A 26,114-nucleotide genomic window follows, 5' to 3' on the forward strand; every position below is an offset into this window, starting at 1 on the left:
TTAATTTAATTTAAAATTTTTACAGAGGTCACTGTGAGTACTGGAGTTGTCTGGAATGGAAGGGCACTCTTCTTAAGGAAGTGATGGATCGGAGTGTGTGGATTTTTATGTTCTGTGCATGAGGACTCTTTGTCCCGTACATGTTTTCCTTGGAAAAGAAAGAGAAACAATTAGCTCAGTTAACGGGTGTTAAAAGAGTGTGACCAAGCATGAGGAATAATAGGGATGAAACTCAAGATGAATACTGTTTGAGCTACTTAATGAGAGTGAATGGGGAGATGAGACAGTGTAAGTTTTAACTGCCATGCTGACACAACCTAGAATCACCTGGGAAGAGAATCTCAGTGGGAAATTAGTAGATCAGGTGGGTCTTCGGACATGTTTGTGCACAGAGGGTTGGGGGTGGTTTTCCATTAAGTTAATTGGGAAGGGAAGCTCTGCCCACTGTGAGAGGTGCCATCCTGTAGGCATCTGTAGGATCCTGAACCACATGAGAGTTGAGAAAGAGAGTGGAGCACAAGTATGCATTCCTTGATCTTTGCTTCTCAGCTATAGATATAATGTGGTAACTTATCTTGAGCTCCTTTCTCTGATTTTTCCACAGTGATGGACTGCAGCCATAAGAGACTTGAGCCATATAAACCTTTCTCTCCTCTAAGCTGCTTTGGCAAGGCAGGTATTTTATCCCAGCAACAGAAATACAACTATGAGTATATGCAAATCTCTGTGCTTTCAGAACCACTTTATTGAAGAGAGAAAGCCCTTCCTCTGAAAGGGTGTGTGAAGGTTCAGGCTTTGTTGAGGCAAAGTCCAGAGAATGCAGCTGAGGGCAGCACCTTCTCTTAACTCAGAGGAGACCACATTAATGGAAGGCAAGTACAGAGGAGGACACATACAAAGGTACTGAGGACCAGATTTCTTCCATGTGTTAGGAGTATTAGGTTTATCTGCTTGGGTTGCCATTGGGTTTTGTAGCTTCAGCAAGAGAAATTTACTTCTCATAGTTCAGGATGATGGCAGCCTGAGACCAGGGAACCAGCATGATAAACTTCCAGTGAAGGCCTCTTCCTGCCTCTTTTACTCTGACCTTTAGTGACACAGGCATGGGTGAGGGTGGGGGATGTGAGCCTTCTTCTTCTTGACCCTCTGAAAGGCTGAACCCAGGGCTTAGAATGATGGGGAGCTTCCTCCAGGGACCAGTCTGAGGAAACCTGATGCAACCTGAAGTGGGATACAACCTATTCCATTGTCTCTTCTCTGTTATTACTTTTAGAATGCTTTGTACAGTGCGTGAGTAGTGCAGGATGGTTAGATAGGGAGTTTAGAAAGATGGTGAGCCTTAGAGCAATTAACTCTCTTGTCAGAATTCCTTAAAACAGTTTGCTTTTATATCCTTTTAGATGTTTCCTACAAGCACATCTCCCCTCAGCCCCTAAAAAGTTTCAATACCATTCCGCAGCCTGCCTTTTATAATTAATAATGCTGATGAGCACACTGAATGTGTCATAGAGTCTCTGTCTTGACGTTAGTAAGTGGCTGTTTCATCTTGACACTCAGGGTTCTTTGTGATCCATGTCTCTCGATGTATCGTCTGTGGAGAGACAAGAGAGAACCGAGATTCACCCTTCTTATTCTCTTTCAAGTGAGTGATGGGGACAGTAGAAAAACTAGTGATCAAAAGGCAAGGTGTTGAGGAATAACTTACCCTCAAGTTCTAATTTAAAGAATACTTTATAATTATACATATTACGCATTTCACTAGTTATAGGGCTTTAGGGATGTGCAGGTGGAGGTCAGAGGTCAATAGCAGCTGTCTTCCTCCATTGGCTCTCTACCTTAGTTTTTGAGACAATATTTCCCATTGAACCTGGATCTCTATCCAGTTTGCCACATTTCACCACCCATCCCAGCACTGGAATTGCAATATTTCCTGACAAACCTGGCTTTTTTGTGTGTAAGTTCAGGGAGGTGGAGTTTAGAGCCTCATGTTTGTACCAAACTCTACTGACTGAGTACTTTCTTTAGTCCCTAGGCATTGATTTTATTTACTAAAAAGCTTCAGGAGACCCTGGCTGAATTAGAAATTAGAGCGCATCAGGCTAAATGTCCCATACATTTCTAGTATGGATTCATTTGAATTCCTTTTTTTCTTCTTTCTAACCCAGTTGATATTTTGTTGAAAGTGTTTTCCTCTTTAGGGTTTTCAGCTACTCTGTGAAAATACTATCCAACACCTTTTGTGAGGGGTCTGCATGCTGTTATTAAGCTAAAAGGTAGGCTCTGTATCTGAAACAGTTGAATAATTATTATCTTCATTCAAAGACTCAAATTTAGTTTATCATATTTGAATGATGATGGCCCTGGACCCAGGGTCTAAAGCTGAGCAGTGGCTTCTGTCTTTGAGGATTTCCAGTTGCAATCAAAGAGGCAATTGTGGAAGGAAGCACCCTGCTCTTCCTTGTTGGGGCTGAGTCTTCCTTGTTGGGGCCAAGAATCAACGAAGTGGAGAAGGCAAGAAGATACTAAGAGTAGCATAGCACATCAGGTAGAGGCAAGAGTGGGATGGACTCCAAGGAACGGTTGTGAATGGGCACAACAGACAGGTCAGCACTGCAGGAGGAAGGGCCTGGGGCTTGAGGGAGTCATGAGTGCATCTGGCCATGATCAGGTAGAATAGGGCTTTGCCCTAGGCAGTGACTAGCCAGGAGCATGGCCTGGAACTGCTCTGCAGTCCCTGGGAATCCTTGACTGAAAGCTTTGGTTCAGGCTGATTCAGGAGGGGAGCCAGGTATGATGGATACCCAGGAAGGAGAAGATCCACAATGGAATCCTTAAGAAGATGTGGTCATATTAGGAACACCATGGGAGAGTGTGGGTCATAGAGGTGTGGCCATAAGAGTTGCTGCTTAGGATGTCCTGTGGGTAAGCTAGAGCAAAATGTCAATGAAAGAGAAATTGAATAAATGGAAGAAAATAGTATGTGGTTGCCCGCCCCATTTCTCAGTCCTCATCACCCCTCCCCAAACCTGGAATGAAATAAGAGAGCAGAAAGTCAGTGCTAAGACTCCCATAGCTCCAGTTGTCAAGAAACTGAGTCCAGCAGATGGCTTGAGGGCTGCCAGGAGGGAGCTTGAGACAAGCCCCGTGAGCTTATCCATAGAATTGAGAAGGAAGGGGAGAGAAGGGGGTAGGGGGAGAACAGGGAAGACAGAGGTGGGTGCAGACACGGAAAGTTCAGGAAATTGAGTTTCCTGCCACTGGCTTTACCTTCCTCAGCATGGCAAGAGATTCTGAAAGTAAAAGGGTTGGAGGATTTGAAAAAAGTGGAAGCCACTCCTGCTGCGGAGACAAAGTCTAGAAGGAGATGGATATGGGTAACAGCACAAGTTATTCAATTATCACCCAATAGTGACAGTTAATGACAGTGGCAACACGTTAATAGAGACTGTGGAAGAGCTTTAAAAACATGGTTGAGATTAGTGACCTGCACTTGTCCCAGTAATTTCATTCCGTGTATGTGGTTGGTCTAGAGTCTTCTCCAGCTGCTGAGATTATAAGTTAAAGCAGAGAAACAGACAATGGTCCAGCATTGTCTTTTGACATTTGTTTGTATTGGGTTCTTCTGGACAATTACAAACATACAAGGATGGGAAGAAGTGGGTCCAGACATTATTGTGACTGGTGCCTGGGGCCTTCAGATGCTAGGTCAAGTGGGAAAGGAAAAATGGCAGATTAGCCAAGAAAAGTATAGCCCACTAGAGGAAAGGAAGGTGGACAATGGGGGATGGGGGGCTGGAGAGACGGCTCAGCTGAAAAGACACTTGCCACACAAGCATGAGAGCAAAGTTCAGATGTCTAGCACCTGTATATATGCCAGGTAGGTGTGGTGGCCTGCTTGTAATATTAATACTGTAGAGACAGAAGCAACAGAATCAGGAACAAACAAGCTAGCCCAACTAGGTATATTGATGCGCTCTGAGATTAACTGAGAGACCCTGACTCAAAGACTAAGGTGCAGAAAAGTTGAGAAAGACTCTTGACCCCAGCCTCCAGCTCACCTGAACACACACATGAGCCCCCCTCACATGTGAGCATGCATACACACAAGGAAAGAAGGAAAGGAAGGAGTAAGATCAGGTGTGATAGATGACAGAGAAAGATGTTAGTAAGTGGCATTGTCAGGTTTTATGATAGCCATAATATATAAGTGTTCTCTTTTCTAAATTATAATACTCACTACAAATTCTACATTTTTATCAGGTAAAATGAGAAGCTGTCTATCTATGCTTCCAAAAGTAACAAAATTCAAATTAGAGGTACTATCCGTGAAATGATGAATGATGTCACTGGAAATTTTTGATCATATCATACCTGACATAGGTAGAAGGGACAGAAATTCCCACAGCAGGAAAAAAATCAAATCTCATAATCCCTTCCCTTTGAGAAATAGATGATGCTAAATTTCCATGAATCACATGAACTCACTCAGGCAGAGGCCTACTATGTGCAAATCACTGTGCCAAGTACAGGAACAAAGAGGGAAGAGAAAGACAGCCTAGCCTTTGTGATAATGGCTTCTATCTTTTAGCCAAACATAAAGCAGAAACCCTATGAATTTTGGATTTTCTTTCTTTAAAAATAATTGGCATATTTCAGAGATGGGACCAAAGTCTGGGCATGGAGTTCATTTATATTTTGTATGTATGTTATAGGCACAGCTTAAGTGTGATTTTGTACAATATTTTTGTGTGCTTGTGTTTTCACTGGCCTGTCATATGAAATGTGAAAATTTCCCCTTATGGCATCATGCAGATGCTCAGTTTTGGATTTTGTCATTTGGGTAAGAAGCGGTCTGTTGGCTAATGGTGCTGAGAGTAACAACGACAGAACATGTGGCCTAGGGTGGCCAAGAACTTGATGGACTTAGTGACATTTTAAACTGTAGCTGGAAATGGAAAGCGTGAGTAGTATGACCTCATAAGTTATCTAGCACCATACCAAAGGCACATAGTATGACCCATTAAGCTATCTAGCACTCTATCTGAGCTTTAAAAATTCATCAAGGTGAAGAACAGCAATGGGGAAAAGCTTCAGAAATGAAAGTGATTTTAACTTACAACAAAGAATAAATCATTTCTCCATCACCAGAGTAAATGGTTTCCATTCAGACATATGGAAAGATTTAACTATCAATCCTCAACTCTAGGCCTACTGCTGGGGCAAAACCCATTACAATAATGAAGTAATGAAACAATTGGACAGTAAACTTTGATTGTTGTGGAGAGTATAGAAAATGCTCGGAGGTATACCATCATTTTCATGCTTTCTGGTTATCCCAAACACCCGAGTCTTTGCCTGTGGTTTGTAACTGACTTTAGAGAGTGGATGGAATTTGTTGAATATTATCCTTCCAAGAACAGTTAGTATCATTGGGGTGAGTGGATGGGAATGCAAAAACTTAGTTTAGAGCATTTGAAGGACACTTCCCTGGAAAAATAACTGTCAAAATCCTGTCTGATCTGAGTACTGAACAGAGCAGTCACTGAAAACCAAAGAGAATGAATTGAGTGTGGGTGTGGCTCCTATCCTTCCAGCCCTCCCACCAGAAAGTTCCAGACTCATACAAATGTTTTACATTCCTTCAGCAAACTTACTCCAGCACCTTCCAATTAGTTTCCTGGAGAGCCAGTAAACTGTAGCCTTCACCAGCTTCTCTTTTTAATTCTGCGGCCCCCTTGCCCCACACACACTGAAGCTGTGGAATCTGCAAATCTTGCTTAAAATACATAGCAGAGAAGTGTCTTAACTCCCTGAAATAACGGAATGGGACTTTTAGTAGTTCATTCATTAAAATCAACAAATGTGGAGTCCATGGACAGACATTGTAATCCTGCTGTTGTTTCTTAAAACTCCAGAAACCGTGGCTCAATTATGTGCAATTCATGGTTGAGCACACTCACAAATAAGTGCTTGTTCTGTCTTGTTTCATAGTTTAAGGTTTTTAATCATATGTACCTATTTGTTTATTGACCTGTCTATCATCTATCATCTACTGTCAGTCTATCCTCTATGTCATCTATCTGTCTGTCTGTCTGTCATGGGGCAGGGCCACATGACACAGCTTACTCATGGAAGTCAGAGGACAACTTGTGGGAGTTATTTTTTGCCTTTCACCACATGGGGATGAAACTCAGGTTGTCCAGCTTCCAAACAAGTCTTCTTACTGGCTGAGCCATCTCACTGGTTCCCATTATTCTTTTCTCTCAGAGAATTATTTTAATTTTATTATATATAATTTATTTATATTTACATAAATATATATGAATAATAAAATTAAATTGTATATAACACATAAATAATAAACTAAAAATTGAATTATATATTAAATATATTAATTACATATTACAATAAATATATTAGAATATGTTGAATATAATACACACACATTTGCGTATCTGAGTGAGTGTACGTGCTTGTGTTCTGGGCCTTTCAGAGGCAAGGAGAGGGCATTGGATGCTCTGAAGCTGTAGCTGGAGTTACAGGCGTTGTGAGTCACTATGTGGGTACTGTGAACCAAACTATAGTCCCTGCAAGAGAAGCACGCCTAACCACTGAGCCGCCTCCCCAGCCTTGTGCTGTCACCCTTTTCTCCTTTTTAATGTCTGCAATCTGAACTCTCTTTGCTCCACTTACCTGCACTACAATTTCACAAACTCAAATATCACAGTTATCACCAGTCATTTACAATGAGCTGCATGCGTGTGTTTTCTTTTCCCTTCAGTTTGGGGATTAGCCGTGTGGGACATTTAAGATACACAATCGGTTTAACAGCTTTACAGGGAACAGAAGGGCACTCAGTCACACTAAATTTCATGTTAATTATGAACTGCGTAGTGCTTTCAGGTATGCTTTTAAGATATTAGGTACACCTTAAAATAAGGAAGTTTGATGGATGTCCAGTGATTTGGCAGAGTCCCATTGGTTTGTTTAATGTATGAGGGGCCAGCCATTTACGCAATGAAGGATACCAGGTTGGATTTTGATTATATGCTCCAATAGTTGGTGATTTGCAAAAGGCAAGACTGTAGCATTTTCTAGAGGAGATGTAAAATAAACATATCTCTGGGTGTTAACAGAGGGCAAGTTCAGGGAGAAGGCATAAAACAGTTATCATCTCTAGGTCTGAGTTATCATTTACAGATAAGCTGGTGACTTCCTATGCAAACGACTGCTGAGTCAGCACACCTCTAACATTTATGCTGTCTGTTGAAGACACACAGAAAAGTCATCTATGAGTCCCTCTCTGGGGTCATTAGACTTCAGAGTGTTAAGGCTCATGAAAAGAATCATTACTTGGGGATTTTAAAAACTGAGAAGCACTTTAGCCTAAAATGGCATCCTTAATGACTGTCTTTGAAAATTAGACTAATGTTATAGAACTCTGAAATCCACACAGAGGGGTAAGGAGCATTGTGTACATCTCTGAGAAGCTTCCTCTCAGACAAACTCACGTTCTCCTAGCAGCAGTAGATCGTAACATGGTCTGGGGACCTGGTTTGTAGATTAACATGGTTCTGGGCATTACCGATGTCTTGCCCCTGCCCTTTCCTGTGTCCATCCACGGTGACGACTTACAAATGCTACCCCTGCATCATACAAGGAAACAGACCTTTCTGTCCTCGGCTTTGTTGATAAAGTTGTTTCCAAATGGGGTTTAGGTATTTTTTAATTCCCTATTGAATCCTTCCTGGTTAACTGCACATGACTCCAGTTTTGGAATATTCTTTTTGTTAGAAGTTAGATGCCTCACAATTACAAGTTGATTCTTCCAAACAAATATTTTGTTTTAAAGCTTGACGTGCACTGGGAAGAGATAAAGTCAAATGTAAAACCTCATTTTCCAGGCATACTCCCTGATGTTAATATTGGTGACAAGCATTTCTTCTTGAAAGCACCTACTGAACTCGGGTCAGACACAGGAGAATGCAGACATTGTTTGTTCTGTCTGGTTTGCACAGGACTTTCCCAAATTCACCTCTGAAGGCTCCCATCTGGGAACCCCCTGGACCCAGGACAGTCAGTCCGTCTACCTGTGATACATCTGCTTCTTAAATTAACATGTTTTACAGTTCCACAGTGGAACACTGTGGCACTGGGCCATAGCTTTGATTGTGATTGTGTGCCATTTTGTTGGTGGTGGTGGTGGTAAAAAGAGAGAGCGTGATTTAAAGTCAATATGCAGATGACGTTTGTTGTCAAGTCAAAAACCCATAGGGCCTCTTCCTTAGCCACTGAATTTTGCTAACTCAAAATGGTTTTTACAGCTTGATTTCTTTGTAGACCAAGTTCTTCTAGTTTGGGGTTCTAGTCAACATCTGCTGTATCTTTTTCTTTAATTTCTTGTAGAATTATTTCTTCAGTATACTATTTCTTTTGAGTTATTTGATAAATAATTTGCCTGGGTGGCAGGCTCCTTTACCACGTGTTTGAAAAGTATTCTGCCCACTTGGTTAGTGATTTCAGTACCAACTCAAAATGATTGTTCTTTAGCTTTGAAGACATTGCTTCTGTGACTGAAGGCATTGCTTCTGCCACATGTATCATCTAGTGTAGCCAGTAAATCTGCTCTGAGAGTGACTCTTAAAACGTGTGTGTGTGTGTGTGTGTGTGTGTGTGTGTGTGTGTGTGTGCGTGTGTGAGTATGTGTGTTATGTGCAGTTAGGAGTTTTTTGAGACTAGGACTTGAACTTATAGTCCAAATTAGCCTTAAACCTATGTCCTCTTCTGAGATTATAGACATGTACAAACCATGACCAGCTAGGGAGCTTTGCTTTGGCCTAAGTTCTGAGATGTCTGAAATTTCACCATAGCCTATTCTCACTGGTCCTTTTTTTTGGATGTAGGGGTCTGCCATCTCCTTTAGATAAGGGTAATTCTCCACACTCATATCAGTGAAAGTTCAATCGACTCCAGGAGGCTCAGTCATCTCCTGGAATCGATTCTTCATGTCTTACCATTCTTCTTTTTCCTTAATTTTTGCTGTATATTATGAATATTTTTTCTTTTCAGATTAGATTTCGTAACCTACTGGAGGAGACTCTATCCTCGTAAGTGGTGTTAGTTCTCTGAGTCATCCGTAAGAGATCTGTTTGATGACCTCCTCATGCTCACTTCTCTTTCCAGGAAGAGGGCTGTGAGTGTCTTTGGGATTCATTCTAGTTCTTGGGAAAATACAGTTTCTCAAGGATGATCATGAGTTGCTTAGATGTGTTCTTTTCCAACATCAAGAACACTTATCTGTTAATTTTTACATAAAATGCCCTTCCATTGCCCTCACACACTCAGCTCTAAGAGCACAGGACTTTCTCCCTGCCTATGCTTTTTGTAGTCATTGTTGTTTGATATTCTTCCTGTCAAGCCCCCACCCCAACCCCTGCACAAGCTCTTCTGCTTCAGATTCATCTCCTTCCACCTCAAAGATTCTGGAACACTCCTATCAGCAGGTAGCCCTCTTCCCTCTCCTCTAACACCCACTGACCCTTGCTTGACCCTTTCTTGTCTCTCTCCCTCTGGCTGAGGGTCATCCCAGCTAGTTCAGATTCCTGAAATTAGGACAAATGAAAGTACTTAGAAGAACCATCTAGAATGTGATAGGGAGAAGAGGGGGATTTCTGCTAAGCAGGCAGCAACTCTCTTGCCAGGTATGTGTAAGAAAGGACTTGACGGCTTAAGTTTCTGCCTCTTACCTGGGAGTCTAATTTAATTGAGTTGGAATTTAATTTCTGAAATTATTTTATATTCCAAAAATTCTTCCAACAAGAATTAGTTAATCAATGACCAAAATAGAAGCTATGAAAAAAATATAGCAGGAAATTGAAGCATACAACCTGGGTGCATTCCTGAAATTTCACTGCGGTTTGGCTCCAGCAGATTACTACTTTACTTGCTGCTTAAACAATATATTTAGACTTAAGTTTTAAGCATGGGAGCCTCGTGTCTAAACACCACCGAATACCATTCTTTTAATGGATGAAGGACACTGTTTTCCTGCTTCATTTCCTCTAGAAAGCCTGTATCTTTCGGGAAGGCTTAAACTCACATGGTACTCTCCTTAAAACATGGATGGTATTCACTCCAGCATATTTTAACCCAGCCACCAAATCACCACAATTGACACTCAGATCCCAATGCTAGAGTGGGCATGCTGTGTAAAATCTAGTCATCCACAACAGAAAGGCCCAGAAAATATGCCCTTCACTAATCCTGTAAGACCCAGAGTGCTGAGAGGGCCACCTTAAGGTTACAGATGCTGCTCGGTCGAATGACTTAAATGTGATGGGTTTAACTGGACCCTGAAGTAGCAAGAGGCAGCCCTGGATCCCACTGGCAAGGTGAGTGTAGGCACTGTAACAGGCAGCGTGTGAGAAACAGTATCCATGGTATTCTCACTCATAATGGGCAGCAGGGGCAAAGTGGTTTTTATGGTGGCAGGACTTGCATGGACCTTTGTTACTGGCTAATCAGTCATGGTGTTTCCGGGCACGAAACAGGTAAGACACCTACTGCTTTTGTTTGATCTGGTAGAAGCAGAAAAAATTAAAACAAATGAAAGAAAGCCTACATTTGGGTCCTGGCAAAAGGGAATCTCAGACTGTGAACCAACTTCTAGGCTTGAGTCAGTTTGCAGACCCAGAACCTCTTGAATGACAGCCAGGTCCTCCTGGGGAAGGATCTTTATAAAATATGTAAGAATTTTACTGTTAGCCTTTCCTACCCCAGTCCTTCTCCAGAGGGACCTACAGTGTTTTACAAAGGTAGCTGTGTACTGGGGGAAAGAAAACAACCTAGGTGTGGTGACATGTATGTAACTCCAGGAATAAGGAGGTAGCAACAGATGGATTCCCTGTGGTTCACTGGCAGGTCAGCCTGGTCTACTTCACTGTAGGCCAACTCCCTGCGTGACTGTTTCAAAAACCAAGGTGGGTGGTACCTGAAGAAAAACACCCCCAAGGTTGTCCTCTGACCTCCACACACATGCCCACATACAACATGCACACCTTCAGGCAAGTGTACACACACACACACACACACACACACACACACACACACACACACACATACACACTTTATAGTAAATCCACTACAGTTAACATAGCCTATCTAAACTTACTATGCAGATAAGAGACAATTCCACCGGTTTCCTGAAAGAAATTAACAGCATTTTAGAGGAAGAATGATCTGTGAAGTTGGGGCTCCCTGACATATTTTTGAAATGATAATCTTATTAAATGTGGAGACTTGCTAAGATGAGCAAAACCACTGTGTGCTCACATGCCAGATGGAGAGTTTCATAGAGTTAACGATGCTTGGCTCTGGCGCAGGTTAAAAAGGCAGGGTTTTCTTGCAGTAAGTCCCTAGGTAAGTAAGTGAAATTATTCAAATTTAACATTTCCTTTCTTTTGGGAAGTGAAAAAAACTCATATTCACAAAGCCAGAGGTTTGCAGGAAGTCTTGGTGGCCCTGCAGCTGAAGGCCATGGGGATGAATAGTGACTGAGCAGTCACTGTGAAATGTGTTACTGGAAGTCAGCCCTTCCTCGCCATTCATGTTTCCTTTTTCTCCCAAATGCTCACTCGCTGAAATCTCAAGACGGATGTTAAATAAATACTCCATGATGGATTTGGTAGCTCACTTTTCCATCGCTAATATGTCAGAGCCTCTTTTCTTTGAATGATGTGGAGAGGTGGAGGAGGCCTCCAGGAGAAGGAAATTACCTTCCTTTCTATAACACTGGTGGGTGGTGGAGTAGACTTTCCCATGTGTTGCCTAAATCAGAGCAGTGTTTGTTCAGTCGCCTGCTTCAAATCAAGCCATCTCCTTGCTGTTAAATACACAGCTCTATGGGAACTTAGGTGGTTCCAGCCATTTCCCTGAATATGATTTTATTAAAGAACCATCACAGGCAATCTCTTTGCTGTATATAATTTATTTATGAGACAATCGAACTATTTGTGTTTCTGTACAAACACTGCTCTTATATGTGATATATGTGTATGTATGTGTATATATATGTATATATGTGTATAATGCATATATATGTATATATGTATATGTGTGCGTGTATATGTGTGATATATGTTTGAATATATGTATATTTGTATACATATGTATATATGTGTATATATGTATATGTGTGTATATGTTTGTATGTATGTGTGTATATGTATATATGTTTATATATGTATATAAATATATACATATGTTTGTGTATATGTGTATATATGTATATATGTGTGTGTATGTTTGTATGTATATGTGTATATATATGTATATATGTATATGTTTGTGTGCATGTGTGCACATGCCTGTGCACATACATGTGGAGTCCAGAGGTCAATGCTAGTTGTCTCCCTCAACTGTTCTCTACCATACTCTTTGAGGCAAGGTCTCTCTATGAAGCTGCAACTCATCAATTTGGCTAGGCTGGCCAGAAAAAGAGCTTCTGGGATCCTCCTTTCTCTCTGCCTTGTTCCCCAACACTGTGGTTACATGTGCATGCATATGTCCCCTCTAGCTTCTTTGTGGGTTCTGGGAATCTGGAATCTGGTCCTCTGCTTGAAAAGCAAGAATTTGACCAATTGAGCCACCTCTGTGGTCCTGGGTCATTTTGAATACCACACCCAGCTGAATATTATTCATGATAAAGGAAATTCATGGTGTTCCATAGAGTGACTCCTCTTTACCACTTGGCTACAGAGGCTAACTTGCTTCACATTGTTGATCTAGTGAACTCTAACTCAGAAAAGATACTTCTTCAGAAGTGTGTCTGCTAAGAAAATGGCTATCAAGTTCCATGGCTTCCCCCATGGTATTATGTGTAGACTCTGAAAAAAAACTTCCCTTCACAACCACCTCCCCTTTCCTTATTTAAGTCATTCTTTGATCTCTTGGCAGTCATTTCTTACCCACAGTTCTCTTCCATTGCTGTACTACCAAGACCCTGCTTTTAATACTCTGGTTGCACTATTCTATTCTATGACACGTGGTTTCAGTTGCTTTGGACCTTGCCTCTGGCTAGAGGGTCCCTTAGAAGTACAGACTGCACATGGCTTAATCATGACTGTATCCTTAGTCTCTTCCTTGACAAACTATCAGTGCTCAAATGTTGGGGATTTTTGAGGTGTTTTAGGAGTCTGCCATGGGGTACAAAGACAGGAGACTTCCTGGAAGTTCTCAGACCAACTAGTTTGCCATCCATAGTAGGAGCAACCTGACTGAAACATCTGGGGGTCTCTGACTTTCACATGTGTGCCATGGTATGCAATCACAGACATTGACACACATAAGTGGATGTGCATGTGCATTCTCACACCAAACAGAGACAGACACACACATACATACACACCCACACACAAAGAAAGACAGAGACAGACAGACAAAGAGATAGAGATTGATTTTGCTTAGACTTTCCTTATTTGTGAAAATGAGAGGACCCTGCAGGGTATTTGAGGAAGGATTCCTCTACTGGAAACCCCAGTCTTCGATTCTGCACTTGAAAGAATAAACCCATGTTAAATCAGTTTGCTTACCATTAGTCCATTTTGCAAAATAAATAAAAATGGCAGCATTCTAATCCATGAATAGCATAGCTGTTTGATTTTCCTTTTCTTTTATACAAGCCCAGAGCCGGCATACCAAGAAATCTAACCCAGATTTGGGAAGCACCTCTATGTTCTCAACTTAATGCCATTTATAGAACCTCCATCAGTTCTACCTGATGCTCTTGAATGAGTCCATGGAAGCCAGGAATTGATATAAATTAGAGGCTGAAATTGCGTTAAAAGCTCAACTCATTTCATAAACATTATTTATGTATTGCATGCAGACCCTGGCGAGACATGCCGATCTGACACTTAATATCTATATTGAGTGGCTAGAACCTTCACTTTGACAAATTGTTCCTAATATATCTGTCAAAATGCCACAGAAAACAATCTAGTTTATTAAAAAACTGCTTGATATATGTAGGTTTTCTAAGAATACATCCACTGTCCTGGAGAGATGGACTCCTCAGAGATACCAGGCCCCACTGGACCTGGCACAATGCCTGGCACACATAAGGCATTCACTGCATAACTGGATGAAGCTAATAGATATCCCAGTTAGGAGAAATAAGAGCTCTTAAAAGGTTTCTCTGTTTTCCATAGTCTCACTTCCAGGTTCTAGATGGCTGGTAAGTTAGTGAGTCAGTTTGAAAGTGATCGAAACTCAGTAGGTTTCTGTCAAAAGAAGAACCAGACAGAAAAATAGAATATTTTTTGAATTCTACTTATTTTTATAAGTTTTTGTTTATTTATTTTAGTTAGTCATTACCTTTTTAGGAAAAGCAGGATAACTTTTAGGTGATGTGTGTGTGTGTGTGTGTGTGTGTGTGTGTGTGTGTGTGTGTCTGTGTGTAAAGCATGAACTTGGAGCCTTGTGTATCTACTATTAACAGTGGGAAAATACAAATTTAAACCACAAAGACACCATTTTATTCCCCTCTAGATAGATGGAAATGAAACATTGTGGTATTGAGTGTTGGCTATATTATTTGATGCATAAGAACTTGCTCTGCATGGAATATAAACTGGTACAATCTGTCTAGAAAGGGGTGGTGTTCAACATGTGCAAGAACAATTCAGCCAGCGTGTTGAACAAGAACATCCAGGTAAGTGCAATATGGCATGTCCTGGATGTTACCACAGAGGACACATGTGGTACTGTTTACTTTGAAGAAACCCTGAAAACAATTGGAAGATCCCCAAAATAAGTATATACAGTCAGGTCATTGGAATATAGTCTACCAACTGTAACTAGGGCACACCCATCATCATAGCTATGGTATTGCTACCAGACGTGCTACCAAACATGATTGTGTGGTTCATCGGAGACAGAGATGTCATGATTCAGTGTTACTGTAAATAGATCTAGACTCTAAATTCTCTCTTGTTCACATCTATGGGGACCAGGGGGTATCTGTTTTCCAGGTGAGGCTTCATTGGCTTGAATTGGTCTGACTTGGGCAATGTAATTATCCATGAGCCAACCAATTACTGTAATTAAGGGGGTCAATCATAACTGATGGCATGTTGTGTGTAAAACTCTGTTACACATGGGCTAAGATCAGGTCAAGGAAAATGCTGGGTTTTTTTCAAGAACTATAAGAGGGTAGCTGGATGTTAGGCATCTGTAACAGCAGATAATATTATCCCACCAACCAGGTAAAGCATAGTTGGATATTTTATGGCCTACAAATGAAATAAAGTTGTTTGTTCAAAGGACACAGAGAAGGAAAAAACTGTTGCTATGTGCAGAGAGTGAGAGACCTTGGAAGGTTCAGTCCTAAATGAGATGAATTCATCAAACCCCTTTCCTCAGGTCTCAAGGAACTATGCAGAAGAGGAGAAACAAAGATTGTAAGAACCAGAAGGGACGGATGACACTAAGGAAACATTGTCTTCCAGACACAACAGGACTGACGAACGTTTGAACTCACAGAGGCTGGGGCCACATGCACAGGGCCTGCACATGTCCAAGCCAGATGGGGTCCTAGCACTGAGAGGAAAATAGACACAAGCTCCCATGCCTAGCCAAGAGGCTATCTCCAATTGCCATTCACTTGGGAGGAAAAAGATTAGTTTTCTCCAATGGAGTCCCACAGTGTACACAAGCCACACTAAGGCTCAATGGTAGATGTGCAACTCAAAATGAATTTAGTAGTATTTTTGGAGAGTGTGTGTGTGTGTGTGTGTGTGTGTGTGTGTGTGTGTGTGTGTGATTTGCTTTGTTTTGAGTTTTTTTGTTTTTTGTTTTGCTTTACTTTACCAATCTTTCACTTGTACATTGTACTTTCTGATTTTGTGTTTTATGGTGTGTGTGTGTGGGTGTGTGTGTGTGTGTGTGTGTGTGTGTGTGTGTGTGTATGTCTGTGGGTAACTATGTATGTGTGAGTGTGTGTCAATGTATGCATATATGTGCTTCTACTTTTCTTTGTTTCTTATTCTGATTTGTTTGTTTGCCTGTTTGTTTTCTAAAAAGAGAAAGAAAGTGTGCTATTGGATAGGTGAGAGGTGGGAGAATCTGAGATGAGACAAGAGAGGGAAAACCATGACTAGAATATATTATATGAAGTAAAATTTACTTTCAATAAAACATAACAATTAAATAAAGAAAGTGTTTCTATGTTGTAGTAGACCTAAAGTCCCAATATATCTTAGCAATGTTCCCAGATCTACAGGGACAGATGAGACATTTGTGAAATGGTACCCCAAGATAGCAGGCTGGGGGGGAAAGCAAGACTCTAATCCAAACAGAAAGTCTTTGAAGTTTTCTGTGGTAAAAGTTTGTATCCCCTCAAAAATACTGTCTTTGTCTACTGGATTAACCAAGGTATTGGTTTAAAAATACTTTCTAGAAACTTAAAGGGCTATGGAGAGATTTTTTGTGGTCAGTTGGTCAGCTGGTTGGTTGGTTAGTTGGTTGGTTGGTTAGTTGGTTGGTTGGTTGGTTGGTTGGCTGGCTGACTGGCTGACTGGCTGGCTGGCTGGCTGGCTGGTTGGCTGGTTGGTTAGTTGGTTGGCTGGCTGACTAACTGACTAATTGACATTATCACCATTGCACTCTTCTGAAGCCCTGTCATTTCTGATAGATCCTATGAGTGTCCACCCCTGCTTCATTTCTTCATACATTGCTACCATATGTCTTACTCAAGAAAATAACAAATCCATGTCAAGTAAGTAATATCTTATGGCAAATGTGCATGCTCTAGGATTCTACACAAGAATTATTCTAATTAGAATCGATCTTGTTTAAGACCATGCATTGAGAGCTGTCTCTAGCAAGTCACATAACAGTCCTTTCATTTTGTCCTACATATAAATGCAAAGTTGGTTCCTTCCCTGGGCAATTTTGTCAGCATCCATTCTGGACTCTCTAGATTCAATCCTGTGTCTCTTACCACACAGCATTTCATCTCATGTCTGAATGTCACCTAAAATTAAAGGTGAGCTAGCTTATTTTAGACACTGGAGTTAAAAGGACGTGGTGCTATATTGGACTCACAGTTCCTCTTTATGAAACCAAACTTGACATTTTATTTATTTTTATACATGAACTCACATTACCTGCTTTTGCTTTTGTAACTTACTTTAAACATCACCTTGCTTGCCTTCCAGACTCTAAGCTTAGCATTGTGCTTTGGCCAAAAGCAATAAAATGAGACCCGTTTTGCTGCGCCTCAGCAAAGGGTGATCAGCATTTTCTTGGAACATATATTATATTGATGGCTATTTTATAACATTTGCCTAGCCTTCCTTCAGTTTTGGTTTCTTACATCAAATCCTATTTGTATTTAATGCCCTGAGCACACTCCATTAGTGGATTTTGCACTTAAGGTCAGATAATCAAATATTTTTGATTTTTTTCAAATACCACATTGAATTTATAGAGCAGCCAATGAGGTTCCCAGGTGTCCACCTATAAATAATCATGCTGCTCGTAAATGTCCCCTCCCCCACTTGCTTTGTATTCCTATCAGGCCGAAAATACCAGTGTGCTAGTTTACCTCATATTGAATTTCCTGACTGTATAGCACTGCTGTTATTTTGAAAAACAAATACATCTATACTTTTCTCCATTTCTCATGAAGAAACTAGTATTGAACTGAAAGAGCTCTGTTGCTGCCTTCCATGTGTCTTTTATGAGGGTAGTTTTTCTGAATAGTTCTCTTAGGAGATCATCTTCATTCTCAGTTGCTTGTGACTAGACTATTACTGCCATTGGACAAAACCCATTGTTTTTAGCATGTTCAGATTGTTGTATGAAACATCTACACTTATAAAGATATTTCTCTTGGAAGCCAGGCACTGTGATGAACCCCATACCCCCAGCATTTGGGAGATGGAGGCAAGAAGGTCAGATCAAGGTCATTTCCAGTGACATAGAGTTCAAAACCAACCTGGGCTATGGAAGACATTTTCTCACAACACACTCCTTTTGTGGAGGGCTGGGGCAGAAGATAATTTTCTCAGGATTGAGGCTAGATTAGTGGTAGAACATTAGCCACATCTGTACATGAGGTGCTGGGTTCCATAAAGTAAAGAAACTCTATTGTGCTAAATATTCAGCCTTGTCACCTATGGTCACCCATCTGCAAATTGCCTGTAACTGCTGTATAGTGGTCATCTATTCTTTATCTATATTTAAAGTGTTTTGTGAGGCTGTCAAATGCAGTAGCAGATACTGACGGAGCACATGATCCATCTGAGCTCTGGTTGTCTATTCATAACACACAGTATCTCTATATTTAAATATCTATAGAAGAATCTCTATAATGATATGACATTCATTGAAAACTGGACTTCTGAATGCTCTGTTTGGGATTCTTATGTCTTATTTAAATCGAGTGAGCTTTTTACTTTTCTTACATTGTACTAGATTTGGTGAGGAGGTTTCTGTTATGTTCGCAGAGTAAATTAGACAGCCTCCCTTTAAACTCTGTTTGAAAATCATCTGTTTTTTCAGCATTAACATTTTGGGTTCACCCAAACTCACCTCAGAAAACTGTTCTCTCTAAGATCTTCACACTGATTCCTGAAGATACTTTTCAGTACCCCTCTTGTTTAAATGTTTTACAGGTCTGATGCATTACTTGAATAATTGTATTTTCGTGTCTTTAGTTTTTAAGGCTACATTTCCCGAAAACAAGTCTATGTAGTTTCACAATTTTCAAAGATGCAACTTTTAATTTTAACTGTATGCGCATACACATACACATACACATACACACACACACACACACAGTACTTTTCTAACTTAAGTGAAACTAAATACTTAGTTCGTGTCTTTGCTTTCTCCAATTTAAAAAATAAACACCACCAATTACTTGATTCATAGACAAAATGGCATTGTTTTGACTTCTAAAATATGAAATAAAATTAACCTGCCCATTCCTTGTTTTTAATGATGTGAACTCGAATTTCAGTTTTTTCAAAGGTCTTACAACTTTACCCTTTTTTTGACTGTTCTAATAATTGTCATCCTTTCCTCCCACATCCTGCCTTCTGTGCTATTACTCACCAAGTACTTCTTCATTCTTACATTATATTGACACTTCCTTCATTCACCTAGGGCAATTTCTATCATGTTCATAAAAACATGGAATTGAGGACTAGGGCACTGTCTGCTCTTCCAGAAGATCCAGGTTCATGCCCCCATATGCACATGGTGGTTCAGAAACTTCTGTAACTCCAAAAAGAGAGGAGACATGATGTCACCTTCTGGCTTCTTCAGACACTGTACACATATGGTGCACATATATCTGTGTAAACAAAACACTATACATGTTAAATAAAAATAATTTTATTTATTAAAAATACACAATTGATGTTGTTTTTTCTTTTAAAAGTGACGATGGTGGCTTCAGTTGGACAGCACATGTATTGAATCTTCAAACATTGAAATGTTTACAGTTCTTCCTTTTCAAACACAGTGAAGAGATAAAACAAAAACAAGAACAAAAACAAAATACAAATTCAAAATCTTCCAGCTTACCTGTGGAAGATCCCACCTTCCAACTGCCTCACAGAGATGGAAGCTGGGAAGGATTTGTAGATAGAGACATGGAGAGAAACTCAAGGAACATTTGCCACAGTCTTGGGAGCTAAATCTTAGGAATGCAGCTTCTGAGACTGGCTGATGTCTTTACTCCTGCTCTATTTTAAGGCTCTGGGTTCATCCTTCCTCTACTAGGAGAAACACTTCCTGGTTTATGGGAAATGGTTGGGATTCTTTGCTTTTAGAACTACTGAAAGTTAAAGTCTTGAATTTTCTAAGACAAGGAAAAAAATCAAAGGTAGGTGGGCATTTATATCCTTTTAATACAGCATCCTATAAGATTTGTGGATTTTATGGTTATTTTAGAATAATTGTGACATTTTCTTGGGAAAATTTGGCCCTATGTCAGCTAACCTTTACCTTGCTGCTTCAAGTTTCTCATCCGTCTCATCCATGTCCCATTAAAAGAACATTCTAGGGCTGAGAAGATGGCTCAACATGTTAGTGCACTTGTACAGGTGTGAAGACCCCAATTCATATCTCTGGCACCATGTGAAAAGCCATGTTTGCCTCCAACCCAGGAGGATCACTTAAGGTTGCTGGACTCCTCTCTCAAAACAATGAAATGGAAGGTGATAGAGCAGGACATCTAGTGCCCTCCTCTGTACTGTATCCCTGTGCTCAAAGAACAGACATAGACACACACATGAATACACATATACACACACCATACACTCACAGACACACACACACACACACACACACACACACACATACACACACCATACACGTGCACACACAGACATGCACACACAGGCATATACATATACCGTACATGCACCTGCACAGGCACACACACATACACCATACACAGGCACATATGCATACACACAAATATGTATAATTCTGAGAAATAGTATCTTTGCAAACTCAATTTATTTTTTGTGTTTCTACTATAGTTGAGGACCAACCTTGGGAGTCGTGGGTGAAGACATCAGAAGAGTGAGCTTCAACTTTAAAAGTAAGCTGTTTCCTTTTTTCTTTTTTTCCTAATCTGATGGGGCTTTTTGGCTACTTGACTGTGAAAGACACCAAAATATATATTAATACACCATAATATAATTATGTTTATTAGATATTTTATGAGTATATACTAAAGCCATTTTTAAATTCTCAAGTAGTTTTTTAAAAACTTTTAAAATAGTTTTTAAGTACTTTGCAATCCAGAATAACAACTATTGTTCTGAAAGTATATAAAGACAAGGCTTACTTCTCGATAATACACACATAGGGTAAAAATGGGGTCCAAAAGGAACCTTCCTAGCTAGACCTGCTTCTTCTGGTTAACCTGCTGTAAGCTAATGAGTTCATGTTCCTTTGAAGTGCTTTTCATTGGCCCGACAAAGTTCTGTTTGTCCCTTTAGCTTCCTTTTCTCAAGGTTTAAAAACCTCTCTTAGATGTTTTAGTGGTTGATGGTACTTAAATGCTAGCTTAAAAGGTGAAGGGAGGGCCCATGCTAGTTTGGTCTAGGCACTTGTTTGACTGCTCCTTTCCATACTGTTTGAGACTATCAAACTCCCAAGACAATTAAGGCTACTTGTAAAGTGAAGAACACCACTCAGTACCACATTGAAATTCCATAAAATGATAGGAATGTATGAGAATTTTCTAAGCATTGGGTAAGCACAGTGTTCCAACTTTTGTGTGTGTGTGTGTGTGTGTGTGTGTGTGTGTGTGTGTGTGTGTTTATACTTTCAATTTTGTGACAAAATGAAAGAAGAAAAGAAACTGAACTTCAACAATTGCTTAGAGCAATGGTTCCTAGCCTTCCTAATGCTGCGACTCTTTAATACAGTGCCTCATGTTGTGGTCAACCCCAACCAAAAATTTATCTTTGTTGCTTCTTCATAACTGTGATTCTGCTACTGCTATAAATCACAATTTGGACAGTCTTAGGTAACCCCTGTGAAAGGGTCCATTCAATCCCCAGAGGGGTTGCAACCCACAGGTTGAGAACCATGGGGATAGTGCTTCGTGGTCTTAACCCACAAAGTCATAATGCTTCGAAGTAGTTGCACACAGTTGATGTGCTGAGCATTTCTAGAAGAGTTCAAAGGTGTCAGAAAGACCATTCTTCAAAGGAATCAAGCCTGTGTCTGAACTCATCACAGTTCATGAGGCAATGAGTTACCCCCTGCAAGTCTTCATTGTTGCCAGAAAATGTCCTATCAATTGCTTTGTTTAACTGTGTCTCTCTAGAAGACTCACTTGCTTAAAAATACAAGGGTTTGTGGTCCAAAATTGGTTTATTCATTAGCTCACAGCTACTTGTAGTAACCTATGCACATATTTTAATTTACTTCTTTAAAGTATAAGAAAAGGGGTTGGGGATTTAGCTCAGTGGTAGAGCGCTTGCCTAGCAAGCACAAGGCCCTGGGTTCGGTCCCCAGCTCCAAGAAAAAAAAAAGAATCTGTTTTAAAGTATAAGAAAAATATAGTAATATATATTAAGGAATATATAGTATTGGATCTGAATTACATTTGTCTTGATACCAACATAACTAAGATACATCATTTCAATAATTTTTCTATGAAAGAAGGACTATAAGGGCCAATTAGGCCCAAAGCCTACAGGATCCATATGACCCCACCTGAGTCACACTCAGACACAACATCCTTTTAAGAGTTGAACATTTTGTGGTTTTGTTTGACATAGAGTGGAAATTTTCTTTAAAAATTATTATTTATGCACATGCATGTTTGTCCATGTAGGTTTATATGTACCATGTGCAACTGGGTGCATGTGGCGGCCAAAAGATGGCTGATCTCCCTGGAACTAGAGTCACAAATAGTTGGGAGAACCTGAGTAGGTGCTAGGAACTGAATCCAGGTTTTCTCCAAAAGTAGTGAGTGTTCTTACAATAAATCTGTCTCCAGTCCCTTCATCTTTATCCTTGTTGTCTTCTTCCTCTCCTCCTCCCCCTTCCTCCTCATTCTCCTCTCCTTCCTCCCTTTCCTCTTCCCCTCCTCTCCTTCCTCCCTTCCTCCTCTCTTTCCTCCTCCTCCTCCTCCTTTTTCTTTGAAAAGAGTATGTTCTCTGTAAATGAATCTGTACATTTTCTTCTTAAAGTGATACTTGGCTATGTCTACAAAGACAGAAAAAATGAAATATTGATACATTAGAATGTTGTGGTTATTCATTGTTTTCCTAAAATTAAATAACTATTTTCCTGTCTGGATATTCTTTGGTTTGTGATATAATGGAAACAGTAAGAGAAGAAAAGAGTGACATTTAACTTGGGGTCCCTTGGTTCCCCTTAGCTATATGGCACTGAAGGCTTATGCTCTGTGGGAACTGTTGGCCCACTGTGCCTCCTTGCTGCCATTTCAAGGAAGGGAGTCCAGAATTGCAGTTCTGGTGTTATGGATCTATATGACTAAGTGCAAGTACTTTTCAATGTCTGTGGCTCATCTGGTTTCATTTACTTTCAAAGACACATTCTGGCTTCATAGAAACTAACTTTGTCCTCACCTTTGGTGACTCCCAGTGATGCAGAGACCACCTCCTCAGAGCTGCTTGGTGACTCAAAGTAAGTTCATTGACTATCTGAGGAACCTGCTTCTCAAAGATCAGCTCCCTGAAGACCCGGATCTTTATGTGTTGTGCTGACTGCTCTAGACTTTAGGAAAAAACAGACATATAAGAGGAAGTCAAATGTTTCCTGGAAGAATGAGGTAATTTCCTGCTTTAGAAAAGTCAGGCCCTGCTCTGAAATAGCCTGCTGTCAAATTGGGTAGCGAAGAGCACTGGTCAGCCTTTGTTCTCTGATACTAAAGGGCATGCAGAAGTGTTTGTGGTCCCTTAGAAAAGAACAGGAACTTGGGAGCCAGGTACTTACAAACCACAGTGCTGCCCTCTTGGGGACTGACAATGTGGCTGCTACTTAAACAAACCAAATAAGAAGGGTCAGAGAATTGTAGATAGATGTTTTGCCTCTTTCTAACTACTGAAGACCAAAGACTAGGAATTAAGAAGACTGACCATGATGAGCAGGATTAGATTAGGCAATTCCACCATACAGAAACTTCAAATGCCAGAGAAGAGTAGGTCTGGTATATATAAACTTAGAGTTTGTTTACTGGAGGAGAACCAGAAATGAATGTTCTTTTGGGTGGCATAATATGTATGTATGTGTTCAACTCAAAGACTACATTCTTTTTAGGTACCACAAAAAACAACAAAAACCACATATTTACTCCCCACCCCTTTTGTGTTATTTCCTCCGCTTCCTGCTTAGGGTTTCTCCTACCTAGGATATTTGATGAAATGACATTGGAGTCGAGGTGCTAAAAGAGTATGTTACTAAAGGGGAGCCTAAGGAATGAAAGCATGTCCCTTACTGTTGCAAGGTCACACCAGTTATCTTTTTTTCAAATATATATATATATATATATATATATATATATATATATATATATGTATATATATAGTAGCATCAGACACATCAGAAGAGGGCATCAGATCCCGTTACAGATGGTTGTGAGCCACCATGTGGTTGCTGGGAATTAAACTTAGGACCTTTGGGTGAGAGATAGTACTCTTAACCACTGAGCCAACTCTCTAGCCTTACCAGGCATCTTGATCAGTACTCGTCTGCTGGTATTTTCTGAGCCCCTTATACTATGGAGTCGAGCAACTGGTCAAAGAACTCCTTTTCAATAAAAGTGCTAAAGATTCTAGGTGATAGATTCCCCACATTAGTTAAGATTAAGTAACCAGCTGTAATGGTGATCAACAGTACCCATGATCCCACCATGCACCATGCATTGTCATTTCTTACATTTCTGTATGAGGTATTCCTCCATCAGGAGAGAGGGAGTACCACTCACTGAACCCACCCCAAGTCAGTAGCATCCACTGGGATACCTCAGTGGAAACCAATAATAGTTCTGCAGCTGATGTCTTTGTGGGATGTGAATTGTAGCACTTTAACCACTAAAATTTGCACATAGTTTGGTGAAAGTATGCTGGGAACAAAACAGACCCTGGATGCCTCACAGGTCTTGTAGGTGACCTTGCTACTGTGTTCCAAGGCCCTATCAGTATCTGACTCAGGGCTGATTGATTTGTCGGAAGTCAGCTAATAAAACAATAATCAGAGTCTACATCATTAATGATTCATATGATGAGTAAGTAACTCATTGTATCAGACTAGACATTGCCGATATGACCATCCGGTAGAATTCTTGGCAGACTGCTAGAGAACAGAAACCAGAATGCAGCGTGCAACCTTAAAAAGCCACCGAAGCACTTTCCTTCAATCTCGTCTCACAAAGCAAAATCTTCCAACTCTCTCTTGGTCTGACCTGACAGCATCATCATGATGATTTTTTTAAAGATATAAATATTAAAAGTATTACACAAACTAGATGTAGTAGATATAAAATTCCAGCAGAATTACATCATTCAGAAAAATATCCAGATTTAACTTTACCTACACAGTGGGCAAGCATCTCTTTTTCTTTAACATGGATTTGTAGGAACTTTGCAAGCAGAAGCTGGGGTTGAGCCCACTCTGCTGTAGACCTTTCAGTTATGGCTGGGGAAGGATACAAAGTCACTGAATATTCTTCAAATGTAGTTTAAATTAGACAATTTAGGTTTAACATTCTCTGTTTGGTTGAACTTCAAATTTACTTTGAGCACTGTTTCTTTGCGTTGCCCGTTTCTTTCCTTTACAATGTTTGTCTTATCACTGGGCTTGCGGAGGAGTCATTCACTAGAAATATTGCTTAAGTGCTTGGGACTTTATGATGTGGCTTTATCATGTAGCTGATATGCACGAGGCCCTGGGTTTGAATCCCAACAACACCAAAAACAAAACACTTGCCCTCTCCTGAGAGGGCTATCTTCAGGGAGGGGATGCTAACACCTCTTGCTATCCTTGGCTTTGAGAATCAGCAATTATGGTGTTAGAAGTCAAGCTGGGGAGGGTGGGAAGGAATTTTATAATTTCATGGTCAAATGAGTGAAATGTATATTAAAATCAATCCCCTTTTCCGCCTTCTCTACCATGCTGCTCCGGACTGCTTGTGCTAAACAAGGAGGTGTTATAGGGAAAGCAGCTCACAATTCCTCAGTCCAGGCATTTCTCTCCTTTATAACCCATTTCAATGGCTCTCTGGGGAACTGGTTTGCTTGTTGCAATTCAAGGTCAGGCTCCAAACAGATCCAGAAATGTGCTCCAGGAAGAAATTGAGCTGAATCAAAGCAGTCACTGTAGGGAATAGGCATTTGGATGACAAAGCTCTACCTACAAGCCAGCTCCCTTTACTCTCTACCGGGCAACCAGTGATGGAGACTTGCCTTTTTACTCAAGTCTGACCTCGTGCTCCACATGTAAAATGTGAGGGGCATCTGGAAACACTTAGCTAAGCCACTGGCTTCAGCAGCTGTGAAGGGTGGCATTCAGTCATTTCAGAGCCTAAGAGAGAGTGTCCTCTTGCAACTGAAGTT

The 26,114-nt window shown here is 40.4% G+C and overlaps 1 protein-coding gene across 4 annotated transcripts in view; it reads left to right on the top strand.

Moving 5' to 3' along the window:
* The window catches only part of Plekhg1 (pleckstrin homology and RhoGEF domain containing G1), a 222,922-nt gene that overhangs the window by 45,583 nt on the left and 151,225 nt on the right, over positions 1–26,114 (top strand). For all 4 annotated transcript variants that reach the window (XM_087588358.1, XM_087588368.1, NM_001429014.1 and 1 more), the window contains 1 exon segment: positions 20,556–20,617. The gene's annotated coding sequence lies outside the window, so the exon portion shown is untranslated.

Source organism: Rattus norvegicus, chromosome 1, assembly GCF_021556685.1.
Source record: "Rattus norvegicus strain SHRSP/BbbUtx chromosome 1, alternate assembly SHRSP_T2T, whole genome shotgun sequence".
In the NCBI taxonomy this organism is placed as follows: domain Eukaryota; kingdom Metazoa; phylum Chordata; class Mammalia; order Rodentia; family Muridae; genus Rattus; species Rattus norvegicus.